The sequence below is a fragment of the Trichoplusia ni genome, chromosome 21 (assembly GCF_003590095.1).
Source record: "Trichoplusia ni isolate ovarian cell line Hi5 chromosome 21, tn1, whole genome shotgun sequence".
Taxonomy (NCBI): Eukaryota; Metazoa; Arthropoda; class Insecta; order Lepidoptera; family Noctuidae; genus Trichoplusia; species Trichoplusia ni.
This window is the reverse complement of record NC_039498.1, coordinates 4,721,671-4,740,255: the sequence shown is the minus strand read 5'-3', so window position 1 is coordinate 4,740,255 and position 18,585 is coordinate 4,721,671. Positions and strand designations below refer to the sequence as shown.

The window sequence follows — 18,585 nt, the reverse complement described above, 5'->3', positions numbered from 1 at the left end:
AATAGATTGGCAACTCAAGGAGAATATGCCACAGAAACAATAGCAAATTAATCTTTACCGCTTCTGAATAGCAATCGGACTTAAAGATTACTTATTACACAGTAAATTACAAATTAATTTTATCAGCAACAAAATTATAATGTTGGCTTTAAAGTTATGCAAACAGAAAAAATAATAAATATAATGCCCGAAATTGTGTCACGAAAAAAAATGTCGGTATTTGGAGGAGTCCCCACCCACAGCAGGGCGCCGGCGACCCCAGGCGGCGTTATTACAAAACCCATAAAACATTCTGTTCGCCGGCCAACACCGTTCCAATGACGACTGTCAACTCGAAAAAACGCAATATAGTCTCCAATATACATAGTTACGATTGAGCTATGCGCCCACCACGGAAAAAATCTCGCACCATCCAAAGTGAAAAAGGCACTTGCAATAACGAATTTGAAATCCAATAAACCCGATCTAGTTGCGGGATTCTTTTGCTGGTGATGAAAGTAGAAAAAAAGGGAGCCGGCCCACCGTCGAACATATATCGTGATTTGAATGAAACTGCATTATACTAAATGTGCGGTGGATTTGTCCTGCAGTAGATAGGAAACGTTGATGTCACATTTAAAATGTTATAACATCATTTATAATAATTAGAGAAAAGAAAAGTGCAGCTAAGTGTAAAATCATAATTTAAAAGGTCGGGCACCAATTAAAGCAACTATTTTAATTAGATATACTTAGCTAGAAGAATATTACTTAAGAAAGCTTCATTTGATTTTTTGACTCCTTTAAAATATTCATATATAATACTTCTGCCAGATTGTATGGCAGCTTGTTAAGTGAAGATTATTAAGTCGCTAATATAATAAACTATGGTCTAAATAACAACATTAATTTCTGACTGTTCGAAAGAATATTATTAAAGTATACGCTATGTAAAAACAGTTGCAAACAAAAACCTCAACGGTCCGTCCGTCACACGTGGGGGCAGCATAACAAAAGCGATGCAACAATTATTTTTACAAAATAACTACTTAAAACCGAGTTCGGGAAATCGGACACAGGCACAAAGAGACTTCCTATGTCCAGCTGACCGGCTGAAAATAAATTATTTAGCATCAATTACAGCTCGCAAGTGGACACGGCGTGTGGTTAAGGTTAATCAACATGCGATATCGAATAGAAACGAATATAGACGCAACTGCGGGATCCGGAGCGGGTCGACTGAGGAGCGGCGCGGCGCCGGACGGAACATCGACGACATCAATTGTGGCGTTACGAAAAACAAAACGACTTCTGAATTTCGACTGCTTTAGTTTGAGAAAAAGAACAGATGAGTGTCTGTTATAATAATGTACTTATTTGAGAATTAATGTGTACTTCTTTTACAAATCTATGTGTCTTAACGTGGGCACAGACTTTGTTTCAATCACCGAGTAATTCGTCGTTCGTGATCTGTCCATGAAAGTCAAAAATCATTCTGAAAGATGCAAGCATTTGCAAAAATTTAATTTATTTAGGATTGATTAATTGTAGAAAATATTGATAAAAAATTTAAACAGGTTTCTTCATCAGCTTTATCAAATACGCTCAACGGTAAGACAAGCTCCTGTATGTATTGGAAAGCAATCCAAAATGCAAAGTAAACAACAGCAGAGTCGTAATCCGGCCCTGTACCGCCGTGTCATCCTGAATATACGCTGGTCCCTATTTAAATTGTAAACGACAATCCGCCGGCACGGTAAAGACGGACGCGGTGCCGATTTGTACAGCACCAGTTAATCCTATTTCGGTTAAACCAAATTATTGCACGTATTACTGGGTTAAGTGACTTTTGACGTCTGATCTGATCGCAGCTTATACCTTGTTTTTGGTGACCGTGTTGTTGAGAATAAAGGGTTAATCTCCATTTTGAATAAATACTGAAAGTTACAAAGTTGGGGGGTCAATTATGCAGGGAACATCATCCAAAGTTAGAAAAAAGTTGTTAGGAAAAATTGAAATGTTTGTCGATAATTCAAAATCTAAAGGTTCCGATTAATGCGAATACATATCGAATAGATTTTGCATTAAACCTAATTACCAGTGCTTACGTTTGCAGCTATACAAAATTTTGTCACAACGTTGATCCTCAAGTCAGGGCCTAGTCATAGTATACAATGGGATAGGATTCTCTCGTGGAACGAATAGAAAACGACCAAGATCAATCAAAACGGCCCCACCGTATATGTATGTACTGTCGCCGTCAAAACCGTTAACCGCGAAATCATTTCTCAAAATCCAAAAGAGAACGATACTAAGATTCTAAAATTCTAGTTGTAGTAGTATTTTAAATTAGACGAAAGTAGATTTATCTAATGACTTTATTAGCATCAATATTCTGTGAGTTAAAATAAATAACTGTTGCAGTAATATGATTGTTCAGTAACAGTGTTGCATGTGAGATATCTGTATCTAGTTAGAACATATTTGTTGCACGCATACTTTCCCCAGTCCACTATTGCTACACCTATTTATATTAGAATATTTATCGCTGAAATGTCTACTTGATACAAAGTCGGCCGGCAACAGTGTGTGTCGGGTAAGTGCCCTTATTTCGTTTATTCGCCATCCACTACGTACGGCAAGTAACAATGTTTCAACATTCAAATTCGGAATTAACGACTTTCCAATCCAGTTAAGAGCGTTCAATTCTTGCGAGTGTTCTAAATCAATCGAAATTAACAGTTGGCTACTAAAGCGTTAACACTTGATATGTCGACTGTACACGGAGCGCGGAATTAAAAGCTAAACTTCGTTACCGTCCAGTTTTGTCGTTTGCAATTGGAAGAAACTTGTTACATCGTCTGTATCATTCCAATTCAAAAACTGATCCTACGCTTTGATTGGTTGCTCGGGTTATGAAGAACGAATCACGAGCTCCGTGATTGTTCCCAATTACCTGGACCTTACCCGGCCCCGGACACATGTGTCGGCTTTGATTGAAGACGCGACTAGCTTTTTCTTTTGTTTTTAATCCAAATTAAAACTCTGCATGCTTTGTTTAATTACGTACGTGACATTAAACTTGTACTTGATACAAAAAAAATATCTATATCCCAATCCGTGTTTTTTTTAAGTTGAAATCTTTTTACCTAATGCTGTAAAATAAGCTTTCAATCAAAAAAATAAAAACAGCATGTGACAAACAGTCGCGCGAACACACTAGCTACCGGTAACAGTGGAGATTTAAGAATAACAGGCTCAAGTCACACGAGTAAGTCGGCCACAATAAAGCTCTATCCGAAACATTAAGAATTCATTCGGTACACAGCACAAACAAAGTTAATAAATAGTGTAACGCGAACGTTACACGTTTGTCCCAGTCATTAACATTTATCGTACACTACACAAATAGGTGGAAAACTACACAAACTTTGTTGAATAACACGCAGTAACTGAGTAACTTTATTTAATAAAATATCGCGTGGTACTTAGTGTGCCGCCCGCCCAAGGCGTTCAACTTACACAAAACTATTGCATATTTCAGTGGTAAGCGGTGTGTCTAATGATTTATTCAGTTCCACATTCCCAACTCACGGCTGGCTCCACCTATTGACTGTTCATTATGCATGTCATGTAAAACACGGCCATGTCAAATTATATCATAATAACCAGGTAATCGTTCAGCGCGTTAAATACCTTCATTCTAAACTGTTTGTTGTAAACAGTGATTTCTAAATAGTCATACTTGCAAATCCGTGAGATTAATTAAAACTTAAGCTAAAGTATTTCATTTCAAGATATCTGGTCCTCTTCGACGCGAAGTATCCATTTTCACCCATAAACTTGTGTATTGCTATTGTGTTGAGAAGTTCTACAAAAACTTAATGCAATAATTAAGATCCGACACCACCGTCCACTCCAAGAATCTAGGAAGCCATTATCTAATTTAGTAAAAGTCGCGGTCTTATTAAGGCATTAACATTATTTGTTTTCGCGCGCTGTGTTCCGTTCTTATTGGCGTACATATGTTTATTGAGTGTTGCTCACTGAAACACAAAGGATGTTTACCTAAATTGTAACAAGCCTTAAGTCGTTGCTAAATTGTCTTGGTAGGTTATATTATAAGTTTTGTCGTCACGTGTGACCTGTGCTGTAACTCGTGCGCGTAACAACATTTCCTGGCGTATAGCTTTGATAGTTTGCAACAATAGTCACAATTTGAAAGGACGCTGGCTAGCGTTGGTTTGGAATTTCGCAAATAAACTGCTTGTTCTACGTCAATGTAAATTGTGATGTATTGTGTGGTACATTATGAATATCTTCTTATCCCCCTTCAAACCACGTTCGTGAAAGAATTAGCAATGGATTGTCCTCAATTTGCATAGAGTTGAACACAGACGCATATTTGCATCAGAAGCGCAGTACTAATAACGCGAAACCTGCTAATATTTACATGGGAGTAATACGTCATTGTGTGTCAATGCAAACAGAAGAATAACTCGTAAAGTTTGGCTGAAAAATTCTGGACACAAGAGGGTTTACTGCGGCCCAAGCCAAGCCTGAACTAGTTTGAAAACAAAAGATTTATCACAGAAGTTGCTAACTTAATAAACTGTTGGAATAAAGGTATAAATAAACATTAATACTAGCATTGTCCGCTTAGCGAGACAGGTGACAAATTATTCATTGCATTATTGAGTAGCTAAGAGCGAGACGTGAACAGTTTCCAGCTAAAGATATTCTCACTCAGATCTTATATATTTTACATACTTTAAGTAACATCGAGACTGGAGAAATTTTAAGGTTCGTACGTTTTAATAATGCATTATTAAAGTCGTGAGCTAAACTGACTAAGTAACTTTATTTTTTATTGAAAATATTCAGACAGAAAGTTGACTAAAGATCTTAATCGAGAATAATTAAAATTATCTGTTGTGAAATTTCCATGACAAGAAGCGTTTCCTTGCTGATGTCGTGTGCCGTACATGATATAATCTGGTATCTAAACAACGCGATCATCCGCATTAACAATGTAAGTGGATGTGTATCGGCACGGCGGGTGTAATGATTTATAAATCAGCGTCCACGTATGATGACGACGCATCGCGGCGGACGATGATTTGATGAGTCGCGGGAGGCGAGCGGCCAGCGGCGAGCGGCTCGGGGGCGCGATGACCATCGATACGAGCCCGATAAGGGTGGCCGCTGCTCGGGGGGCTGCCGGGAGGGCCCAACACCATTATCTTGAGAGAGAAGCGGGGTACGTTAGTCGCTTACTTCGTACATTTTGCATGAACGGCGCGTCGTGTGCGCTGCGACCGAGAGAGAGCGAGGCGAGGGAACGGGACATGCTCTGGATCTACATTTAAAGCGCATTGTAAGCAAACGCATTATTAATGTATAAGTTTTAGTTGTCGGAGAGTAACGGCACGCCCGCCAAGAGCCCCGCTCGTTCATGCAACATGTACGCTGTGTTCATATTTGATTCCTTTTAATTTCAGACATCTTTCGTCTAGTTAAACGAAAGACTCTGATCATCTTTACAAGTGGCTCGAGTATGTTTCACGAGGTCTACTATATGAACAGTGTAATTATTCTTATCACGCGCCGATACGAAATACACCTGACTACAATGACATGTAGAATTTGAATTTGAACAGCATTTTCAATATATTATATTGTTTATACTTTTTGATTTGTATGATATGCGTCTATGTTTTATTTAATCACGTATGCATGTTAAAAGATTGACACCATGCATTTTTCATAATTTAAAAAAGGCAAATTGAACTTTTAAATGAATACAAAAAAGGACTTGACATGTGATTGGTAGGTAGACAGGTAGAAACTGATTCTATACCTGGAATTGATTTGGATTGATTTTTATGTCTAAAAAGTCACTCGATTGGAACACCGATTGTTTTTTTTTTTATAATAATGAACCTAAACGGTTTGTTTAAGTACATGCCTGTGACGTTCGGCCCATATCTGGCTGGAGACATTTAATTTTAGAGAAGGAATCTCAAAGTCTGAAGTTAGTGATGTTGAGAGGGATTACGCGCATGCGCGATGTTGGCTAATGAAATATTCACGAGCCCCGCCGATGGCACGGGCGCTCCGCTCCTCCAATTCGACAATTTCCCTCCAAGACGGAAATCTTCAACTGTAGACATGATTTTTATAGCCGTTGTGTACTTATCTTTATTCCTACTAATAATAAATGCCATGACTTCTGCGTGCCGCTTTATAAATGAACATTTACGTAAACAATTTCGATGTATCCGTTTCCGTGGCTGCGCCGTTACAAAATGCCGTTTTCATTGACACAGACATTGTTATTCGAATGAGACAGAATTGACTAATGCCTAGACGTCTAGCGACGGTGATGTATGCGAATATTTGACTTAAAAATTTAAATTTATGATACCTGAATAGCCGTCTATCTGTCACGGTATTTAAATACACATCACCTGTGCGGATTTTGAAAACAAAGCGGTTCCTAGCGACATTAAATCAGTGATTTTGTGTCACTCAATACATATTGAACGAAGAAAAATGTTAGCATAGTCCACAACGACAGGCATCAGCGAAAACATTTCGGCACTACATTGAGTGAGTACTAATATAAAAAATACAGGCTGTGTAAAAGCCGAGCCGTTGTGAAAAGCGTCTAAGGGATAGAGTGAAATGAATGAAAGGCATCGCGGAGAGAGACCCTTTGCAGACGCACGTAATGTATATACTCGAAGTATAACTATCAGCTGCACTACTTCGATATTTTTAGTCGTCGCCCATTGAAATGCTTTGCAACTTTGACATGTCAAAGGTGTGCAGTATGAATTTTTTAGATTGATCTTGTAACACTATTTTTAGCGATAGTGATGCACAGCGGGGTTATGTATCGTGGGGGTAACGGATTCGGATGTGAATATTGACAAGCCACACTGGCGGCCTGCCACTCATACCGACTTTATGCAAAAACATGATTTTATTGTTAAAACTAAACATTTTCGGGACAAATATAAATACAGTGTTACAACGGCAACTCGGTGACAACACGACAAGACAAAGATATCGGCTGAGCATGCGACATATCGGCTTGGCACCCCACACACGGGTTAAAAAGGAAAACATTTTGAAACAAGCCCGTAAGACTCAAGGCGGCAAAGCCTACCGCACAAAGGGTACACTCCACAATTTTCTGGGAAAAAAATCTCGTGCCGCGAGCGTGAACTAACCCGGAGTGCAATTCAAATGACTCGACCCGCACCTACGTACATAAGTTATTAAAAAAAGTATGCCTCAGCTTGCGGGTTTTAATAAAAATAGTCGTCGCGCGTCACTCTTTGTCAGAACATCAGAGAACGCGTCATACGTCTATTAGTACTGCAACGGCCTAAGACGTACAGATACGGATTTGGACGAGTTTCGCTAAGAAATCATTTAACTTGACCTACAATAAGGAAAGATGGAGTACCTGACAACAGATTCACTTCTTAATGAGTTGTCCACAGACACGGACCATTTAACATTGTTAAAATATTTCATGCTGTACGTCATTACGTATACAACAACACGATTAATCAACATTTGCGATCTCGATAGCTAAATTGTTGCAACAATCAAACCGCCTAACACTCGGACTTATGGCGTTTAATCATGTCACTGATAATAGCGGGACCGACAACAAAAGAAACCGATTATTGAACGCACCACCACAGTAGATAAACTTTAACTATAAAGGCGGGAAAGGCAAACAACAGCCAGTTAATATTTTAAGCAGCAGAACCCCAAATGAAATGAACGTTTAATCGAGCGACCGACGAAAAAATGAGAAAATAAAGCTTCCGAATTCATATTTACAAATCTTTTGTATATTGTAAATTGAATAAACTTTTCTTGCAAATTAATTTTATTTATCTGATGAGTTGCCGGTAAATAAAATAATATTTATTTTAAATCCATGTGACTTTACGAAGAAATAAGTTGTTGTTGTCTTAAATTAAGACATGAATGATGTTGGGACCAACTTTACGAATAAGTCAATGGTGTCTGTATAAGTTACTTTAACTGTCTTGTAAACGAGAAGGTAAGTTGGTAAGGCCGCGTCGAATCCGCTCCTGTGGCTAGATCGCAGGGCGCGAGGCGCGGCGTCGGCGGCGATTCCTCTCGCTCGCACGCTACGTATGAATGAATAGCACTGAGGTCCTTTCATCAAAGAGCCTTCTTTGTGACATTGCTACTCCGCGAATTACTAACTACATAATATATGTACAGGTCTATGAACTATCAAAGTTCTTTGTTCTGTCACGACTTGCAGATGATATTTGTGTTTTGAGATGCGGAAGACGTTCCGAATATGGGAGCTCTGACAAACTGATAGCTGCTCGACTATTACTATTGAAAGTGTAAAAACTATTAGAAAGCAAATAAACATAGACTGGCCTTGAAAACATAGATATCTCTATAGATCATATATATAGAAACTTGATTCCTTACAAGGCGGAAATAAATGATATAATAGTCGACCTTAACAGCCCTGCAGCCCTCAGCCACGACCTCCTCGATTTAAATATGGATGTCTGTACATCGCTTGCACTAACATAAATATTTAAATGTGCTGAAATCGCATACGGCCTCGTGTGCGGAGCAATGAATCTCAGAGCAGTTACATGTGTAGAGCGCTCCGAGGCGGCGAGCGCGAGACGGACGCTTGAGACGTCACGGGCACGATGTATGCAACACAGCGCAAGCCATGACCTACAGATATATAGACATGGAAATTAATTAACACATCCATTCATATTTTAAAATTCATCATCGACCTTATTACATTGAATACCATTATATTTAGTCTTATATATTGTAGGTATATCCAAAATAATCAACATTCGAATCTTGTCAACAGCTATGATTGGACGATGTATAATTTACAGTATTTTGGTTAACCAATCGGGAAAGTGAACATGTTGTTTTACTGTATATTTACGGATAATAATTGAATATATTTCTGGGAAGCGGTTTTCATTTCGTGTCGATTGAAACTATTGATAACAGATTTTGACCGGACTTGGCCGCCAGCTGTAATTGAATGGTTTTCAGTAAAATGCAGTTTATTTTTAGGTTATCTAGTATAATCGACAACAACCATGTATTATCTTCCTAAAAACCTATCCACTTCGAATATTGCCAAAAGTATCACTTTTAAACAATGTGGACGCTATCAATTAGAAATTTTATGAATCTCACATGAAGTTATTAGACCTATAATTTCAGGCAATTAAAATGTTCCCGTCACTTTTCTAAAGCAGTCTTCTTAATCAGATTTGTGACTCATATCTAAATTGTTTATACAGATCATAATTCCTGAAATCATATCATATTGTATTATTTTAAAAGAAATCCAATTCATCCAAAATTGATTGCCATTTTCGACTAGTTCTAAATTTAAATGTTTGTCATAACTCTTAAACGATTTGACAAATTTCGATGTTGTTTTTTCCCAATGGCTAGTATTTGATTGGAAGGCAGTCGACCGAAGGGGACCGTGTTCATTCGTGCGTCGTGGTTCGGAATAACGCTTAAACGGTTACCTCAGATTAGATCATTTAAATCTCTATGTCATCATCAACACCTATGTCATTAAGAGTCAATGATTAAAAGTTTAAGAACAACTCAAATTAAGTCGTCTTTAAAACTTGCACCGACAGACAAAAAACCAATGTGATTTTTTCAAAATCATGTACTTTCTTAATTATTCTAAGACACCGGCGAAGAAAAACATCGTGAGGAAACCTGGATTTTCAAATATTGCTTCTTATTAAACGTTGTTTATCCATGAACTTTCTGATTTACATTTAATCCACAATTCACAGATTTATTAAATGAGTAAATCTTATATGACAATAAGCCGTAAGTGCACAGTTGTTCCTCATTACATATTCCTCACTTGGAGTGCTCACATAATTCAGCGTGATCAGTTTTTTCACCCACTAAGCAGATATTTTCGTAACTGTTATGTATTCAATGATTTGCGTCTGATAAGCGGTGATAACCCACGCGATGCTCTCTGACACTTGAAGTAGGCCAGCAGGAGTGAACACTGGAACAATAGGGGCCCGGGATTGTCTCGCCGAGCCCCCGACGATCACCAAAAAGATTACATTATTCACTCGCTTTATTTCCCAACTTATTGTAATTCATATGCCTACAATGTAAAACACTCTTTGCAAATCTTTTGACACGTTCTTTCGGGGAAATTAGGACTTTACTGTACAAAGTTTAAATTTGAAATTCCTTCGACAAAGTTGTTTTTGAATGAATTTATTTTGAGTTATCGTTGTTACACGATGTACTTTATAAAATCAACGAAGATTTAAATAAAATAACATATTTTGATAAGAAAAGGTATGAGCAACTTTTCTCAAGGCAAACTTAACTAATTTGCTCTCATAATTAAATTTTTTCATGAACTTTGATACACATAAGGTGTGTTTATATTAAATAAACGGTAACAAAGTTGAGTTTCACGGTCCGTTTGCAACGTCTGCAGATAGCTATTTGTTTCTCAGTTTTATGTTGGGCCAGGTCCGGAAATATTATAGTAAAATGTATATGTGTGGAGGCATGGAATGCAGGCTGGTTTGTGAGCAGCTACACCGTGAAAAGTGCCGGCAATTTGATGCAATAATAGCACGATTCACGCTTGACCGTGCCGCCGCCTCGCCGCGGCTCGCGGTACACAATAAACAATTTGTACTCTGTTACAAGTATCACACAAGCGGTGTAAGCACTCAAGATTTGCATACGAAAAGATAACCCGCCGGATGTGCCCGTAATGATAATGTTTTTTCATGGGGGGTCATACAATTTGCAGCATTTTTTCATCCGACATAATCTTAACGCGTGCTCTGTATAAATGGAGACAACCGTAAACGTTATGACGGCAATGAACTCTGTTACAAAGTAATAACGTTGAAAATTGCGCACCATAAACCTCCACACATCACTTAAGATATTAATGAGTGCATCCGTAATAGGCGAAACATACATATGAAATTCAAATTTGTAGCGGGCCGGGAGCGAGCTCTTCTACATATTTTAGTAGGCAGCAGAGTGTGAATTTGAATCTTTTGTTAGCGTTTAGTACGTCAGTTTATACAGGAAAACAATGTTTTATCACAAACGAATATATTTATGATAGAGCAAGGAGCGAGCGCGCGGCCCACGCGACCAATGTCATTACCGCACGGCTCCCAACTCGATTAAGGAATGAAGATTTATAGTTTCTATAGAAAAAGTAATTAGTGAAAACGAAAGAAACGGGGCGTCGGGAAAAGTCATCGGACATAATTCATAACAAACAGAAATAACGGAAAGCCGGTTCGGCGGGGGTAGGCAATGAATAATTCTCTAACTGCGAGCACCCTCTACACCCCTCGGCGGGCTGGGGCGCCGCGGAAAAAGCCCACGACCCGGCCCAGTTTTATAGTCACGAAAAAATAGGAGGTAGCCAAAATATCTATATACGGCGCATGCAAAAAGTAGAAAAAAAATTACAATCCCGCTCGCATGAATAAGTGAGTGGACCTTCATATAGAAAAAAGAAAGGCAACAAAAATAAAAGTGGCGTCGGGGGCCGGGGGGCGCGTGCAGCGACGTCGCCGCGCGCGCGCCGAGCCCGCCGCTCGGCGTCGCTCGCCCGCACGCAACAATGCACCGATTACACTTGCCGAGCCGCTAATGTTTTTAGTTCCACCGGAACACCTGGGACTTACCTAACTTATCGCATCTGAGAGCTCTACTTAGGACCCATTAGGACTCTGCCGCTGCGTTTACACCTTAGCGCTAACTTAAGATTAAACAAAAGATAAGCTTATTTAATATCAATTTTGCTCGTGATTCAGTTAATAAAATCTTTCACACAATAAACTACTTAGACGAGACATAATAAGGTTGTTCACCTCCTGAAATAGGTGACAAGGTAGCAAGATGAGTTGACAATTGTGAGGAATGTAGAGGTATGAAGAGCTACTTGTTAGCGAGCCGGAGCTGGCGCGCTGGCGGGATCTGTCTCCAGCTGGTCGGGGCTCACTAGCTCCTGCGGCTCCGCTGGTGGAAACTGCGACACATTTTCAGTTGGCCTGTTGGCCGTTATTTGTCGTTTATGTTCGATAAGTCGCGCGCCTTCGCTCCACACGACTCTAATTCAGGATCTACAGTCAGTGACCCCGCATTAAAACCGACCGACCTAAAAGGGAGCGAATACAAGTTTTCGAAATTAGCTCGGCCTGTATCGAGCCCTGGCTTTACGCCATGGTATTTAATCACTTTATTAAAGCAATAAACCGAGCCGAGAGGCGAGAACGCCGCGCCGAACAATGCCAACCATGAGATCGCTATAAAAATGTATTGAATCATAATCGAACACAATGTCACTTACATTCTGATATAATTAACTTAATGCAGACACGTTGAATGTATCGTACGAGTCCCGGGCGACCGGTGTTCGTAGAAATATTTGCGAGCACAATGCTTAATTAAAAAGTTCGGTTTGATAATTAATAATGAAGGCGTGAACAGTCAATCGTCACGTGCGCTCTTTGATTCAATCTCTAGTTTTTTAGTTTGTTTATCGGCTTTACAGCCTAGTACATTTTTAGGTCGCATGCGCGTATGTGCAATAAAGAATTTTTGTCTATACTTTAAGTAATTTTTTTGTTGCACACCTTTTCAATTTGACAATAGTACCGCTACTGGGGTACGACTGAATACTGCCTACCCTTAAGAGGAAAACAAGCGTGATTATCCTAACACCTATCGTCGTATAAATATAAGTATGGAAGCGGGTCCAACAATGCACAATTCATGTTCCCCTTTCGCCGTACACCTATACTATAGCTGTGCGCGTTGTTATTTTGTTCAATCTGGTCGTTAAATATTTGAAAATTGTTTACCGATGGTATATTGCGCCCTTGTATGACTACAATATTTACGCGGATTGACTGAATATCAAGAGTGTGTGGTTCCAAAATGGAAGGGTCCTCCCGCACCTATCAGCATCGACTAGATACCATAATATTAGCTGCAAAAAGAAATTACATTATACGTATTTCAAAGAAACGTCTATTAAGACGAACCGACTCCTTTTGTGATAGCATCAATAGAGAATAGTAGTAAACAGTGATAACCAGTGCGCGTGCCTCTGCATTAGCTCAGATTAAAACGCAGGGCACGCACGACTCTGCCTAACGCTAATACGCAACAAACGTCAATACCACCAATATTATATTATTAGGTAAATTGCTGCTTCCGTTCAGAATACCATGAAATGATTGATTGATTAAACAGAACTGTTACCGATTAATTACATCGTGACTAATAAGCACTCAAATTATGGAGATATCGATATTAATTGTAGAACGCATTCGAGAACATTTAACAAATTAAATCAACGTAATCATTTAAATCGTTGAGCCGTTTCTGACGCCTCTTCGGAGTGAATTACTCTTTATCTGAAGCTCGAAATATCTGTGAGCAACGAAATTTTAATGTAAATATAAGTGAGAAGATTTAAATACTTCTGAAAATGTTCAATTATTTTTTAACAAAGAGAAAAAGCAGACTGGAACGCATTTGTTAAGTAACTTTTACTTATTAAACAAAAGAGTAAAAACGAATAATGGATTTCCCATTAAAAAGCCGTATAACTCTTATTTCTGATGGCGTCCATTTATTTGGTGCTTGTTTGCTTGCTGCAGACTCTACAATCCGTAAGTTTTCCACCCGCTACTGTTGTAAACTCCGTCCCTATCAAAAGAATACAATCGTGTTTCAAGGTTTCAAAAGCCCCCTAAAGGAGAAGCGTAGCAGAAAATTACCAGTGTGTGATGACAGGTAGCCAGCCTTAAAAGTATAGAGTGCACTTGAAGCACTGTGTTTATGTTGTTTGTAACAAAGATGCGTGTGCGCAGCTCGACTGTCGCTCTGTTTATTGACCACGCACGTTTTGTACTCACGTACGTGCAAACAATAGCACGTGAAGTCTCGTCTTTATTTCAAAGCAGTAAAGTTTAATTTTCGTAACGTTTTTTTAACGAATATTGGTTTCAGATTAGGCTGGGGTGTTGATCGTGAACCCTTTTGGCTTTCGGCTTCTCGAGATCAATTTCAACGTCCAGTTATAAGCTGCTAATTATAATCAGTTAACCCTCGGAAAGGCCCATGGTTCCCCACAGGGATGCTATCGAGATATTTAATTGGCTAATGTTGGGATATCTTCGCACCAAATAAATGGAGCTAATTGAAATCGCCTGGACTTAAGTACATTGAATGTTGTGTCCAAACAGCTGTTAAGATGAGATCCTCCAGTTGCGTCTTGCATGTCAAATGAATAGGTCCACACAGAATTGGGTCACGTTTTCGCCACATGCCTATGATTATGTATTTAGTTCGTTCTTTTACGACGCGACCCCCTTTAAATGCAATTTGAATAATTTTATGTTTCCGAAGCCACTGCGATGGAATAACATTCAGTTATTTAACAACCAAGATAACTTCATGGTGAGGTCACTTGTGAAGAGTTACTGATGTTTTGAATGTGTTTTAAAACGACTTTGAAATTTAGATATGTGCTTGCTTTGTTTTATTTGAAGACTTTCCATTCATCAAGTCAACGCCTATTTACGTCAAAAATTGATGAATACAACTCTTAACGTAATCTATTGCTTCCTTTTTTGTTTTCACTTAGCACGCTGGTGTAAATAATATGAAAACGTAAGTGATGTACTGTCGACTGCATCTTTATGCACTATTAACATTAACTGGATAAAAATGTGTAGTAAATAATAAGTCGCCGTGACGCGATATTTATGTGAAAGCCGGTAATAGCCGGGCCCACTCGACCGTGCGAGGTTTTTTTAAAGAAATGAATAGACCGCATCATCGGGTTTAAACAATCTTACCGCAAAATATTAATTTAGTATTGTTTCCTATTAAACCTTTTTAGTTTGTTATGTACTTTTATTTTAAATTGCTTCATTTTCTGTCTTGTATCTACTGTGTTTAGGATTTATTACCCACGTACTATAATATACAGTCAAAGTTCATCAATTTAAATCTGCCTAAACTTTGACTTTAACGTAAGTTGAACAGCACAAACGTACACGCACACAAACATTGACTGACAACAATATGAGTTTTTTCTCTTCAACGCCGAATGTGTTTAACAAAACAAAACACTTTTGTCAATCGTGCACGGCCACCCTACCACTCGCAGCGGCATCGTGAAATACCTTTCAAAAAAATAATATTAAAAATTGTTTTGTGAAACTTTTCAAACGCTCATATCGGAAACTGCGGGTAAAAAACACCATGTTACATTTGAAACAAAGTTCCCTTTTCACACCAGCCGCACGCGATCCCCGTATTAAAGGACACAAGTAGAGTCGCACAAAGTGTACCATTGTCGGCGTCGGCAACGGCTTTTACATTTTACACCGTTATTATAAACGTTCTGAATCGTTCTAAACTTGTCGACGTCTATTAGTCGCGATGACTAATTAGATACGTTCACAAGGATGTCGAGCCGCTGGCGAGACGCGGTGGGTGCTGGCACTGGTACTCTGGTGCACTGGTAGCGCAGGTTCCACTTCTTCTTTATTACAGCCTTCATGGTGTACAACTTGACACCTGAACGTATCCAACTAATTTGCATTTTTGAGTAGCTTTCGAAACAATGTCAAGTGTTTCCGTAGCGGCTTCAGAGGGTGATTAGGTGCCTACTTATTTGCTTTGTAAGTCGCTTGGAAAATTACAGGCCACGCTCTTTGAATGCAGTTTTAATAAAATCCTTTTAATATTTCCTTGTGGTTTTTCGAATGAGAGGTACCACTGACATTTTGAATGCGATCACGTCAATCAAACATATGTGACAGGCACAGCAATCCCATCAGTCGAACGTGTGGCTGTGTCCACAAATGTTGTCGGAACAAACACGCGGGCGCGCTAAAAAACATATTGGTGTCGTGCGGTTTTAGTGGGGACTTTTTAAATCGGTAAAATCCTAGGTAAGGTAACGACTGTAGTAATTTCATAGTCGCCTCGCATCGACTCTGTGCACATTGTGTATTTCAAGTTAGAGTATGAAATACGAACAAACAGTTCGATAACCCGTGCTTACGACGTAATTAGAATAGGTAGGTACTGCCCAAGACTACTAATAGACAGTCTTTTGAGACAATTTTACTAAGATCTGCTGTCCCATCATCGTTGGGCTTGTTCTCCTTGCCTTCATCAGTGCTATGAGAATTAAACAAAAGCTGTCATATAAATAGGGGATTATTAACAATCTCACTAGTATTTGGTTACGGATCAAGAGTTCTATTCTCACAGAGTAACTGCGCCCGCGACTAATGAACAACTAATACATTTGATTGTTCTCGCACTCACATATCGGCATACAACAATTAATATGGTTTCTATTAAACTAGCGTAAACATGTTTTTTTCTACAAGTATATTATGTTTCGCACGTACTTTTCCCATGGGGGTAAAGCTTACGTTTTTCTATTACATATTATGAAAGTGCAATTTGCGTTAACAACCGAGTATGGTGAGTGGTGTGTTTTGCTGCCATAACGTGTGGCTTTTACATATTATGACGTGTCTTTACTCCGGGTTATTGTTACTTTTAAATTAGACCGTCATTCATTAGGGTTAGGATAGTGCACTGTATTTTAATTGCATGATATGATACTTGTTTTTTTTTAAATGTTGTACTGTTGCCAAATTATTTTTTATAAAGTAAACATATTATTTGTGTTCGACAGTTGATAGTTCCCCTGCGCGTATCAGTCGGCAGCCGGTCGCATGCAAGTCGCTGCTCCGCTGATCACACGTCACTCGTGCGGTTAGCGAACACCTACAATTGCCTCAAGTCCAGGGCTGTTCAAACACTTAAGCTTACGTCACCACGCTAGGGCTGTCAACAGCAATAAACTCGACTGCTTGTAATTACAATCGCAACAAAAACTCACTGTACTCGACAATGAAAGAAACGTCGCCTATCTACGGCATTAGCGGTAATTTATCGACCAAGAAAACACACAGCCCTATTAAAATAGTCGTTATATTGCATTCATCATACATTTTTTTTTGTTCCATTTCTTACTAGCATTTGAAAAGGTTAATGGTTCGATTCGATTGTAATTCTCAGCTTTAGGGTACCGTAACAAAAAGTTGCAGAAAAAATATTTGCGTAATACATAGATAGTTATAAGACTGCGGGTAATTGACTTGGCACGAGGGTTTTTAATTGATGCAGTGTGTGCCAAGTATTAATGTAAATTGAATTTGTTAAGTGTTCCTGCGAACTTTGTCTTAACCCTTTAACTAAGAATTTATCGCCTGGAACTGAATATATAGTGGCATCCTGACCACTCTCCTGTTCATTGTGTGTTTTGTGATGTTTTATTATAGTATTCGGGGGAAAGTGTAGAGTTCTATTAACCTTTACAGTTATATTCGTTCATTATGTAGAGCTTTGGTTCTTGGTATAGAAAAATAAAACATTTAACTTTGTTTTTAATACCCAACATAGAATTAAAGAAGATTATAATTGATATTCTTCAATGGACATTCCTCGGCAACCTCTTTGCCGCGAGCTTCAGGTGATGCTCACCCACACCGCGGCCGCAGCGCCTCGATCGCGTGATGCCTCACAAATGACGAACAAATACAACGGGGCCCTTTTAATTTCCCGCCATCCTCTGTCAGATAGCTTTTATCATCGACACTGACAACCCTGACTCGTAATTTAGGCCGGCAAAGTTTTCTAAGCATCAATCGCGGCCCGCGATAGGGCTGCCACGTAACGCTGAAGTTGTTGCTTTATTATCAGGTTAGTGATTTCATGATGTTTTTAATTTTATGCAAGTCATATATTAAGGAAAGTTGAGTTTCCTTTTACAAGCGTAAGCTGCTCAGCATTGGGAAAATTATATGAGATACTCGTTTTTGCTTTACTAAATGTCGTTTTCATTAATATCTTTAGAAACGTAATGTTTTGTGTGATCCCTCCAAGCATCCAAAACTAAAAGTAATCCCATCAATAACGCGTCAGCGCTCAACAGACGCATAATCACGAACACCACCAACAAACACCACACAAAACCGTAAAGCATTGTAACAAAAAGTGGGACATACTCGAAGTACGAAATCGGAGAGCACGTTGCAACCCACGTCATTAAACCCGCCGCGACAGGCAGACACCTCTGAAGAATGCACTCTTAATAAGTCATCAGCTAAGTAGCGCACCCCGCGCGGCGCGGCGCGGCGAGGCGGCGCTCGGGCGCGGGGGCGCAGGGGCGCGGGGGCGCGGGCCGGGCGCGGCGCGGGGCGCAGCACTAGCGGCACCGGCAGAGGGTGCGGGGACGAGCAGCGCGACGTTCGCACAAAAATGACACAAAGTATAAAATCTGCATGCAGTAATGGGAGTAGCCTCTGAGAGGCTCGCACTGCACAAAGATCAAAGGTGCATTGGCTTTTCTGTTCGCTTTCGTTGAGATTTTTCTGTATTATACTATAAGATAGGGACGCCTCATGAATT

General features: G+C 39.3%; 1 protein-coding gene across 3 annotated transcripts in view; it reads right to left on the bottom strand.

Moving 5' to 3' along the window:
- LOC113504132 (protein bric-a-brac 1-like) overlaps positions 1-18,585 on the bottom strand; it is a 218,046-nt gene that overhangs the window by 41,997 nt on the left and 157,464 nt on the right. The gene's annotated exons all lie outside the window — the stretch shown is intronic.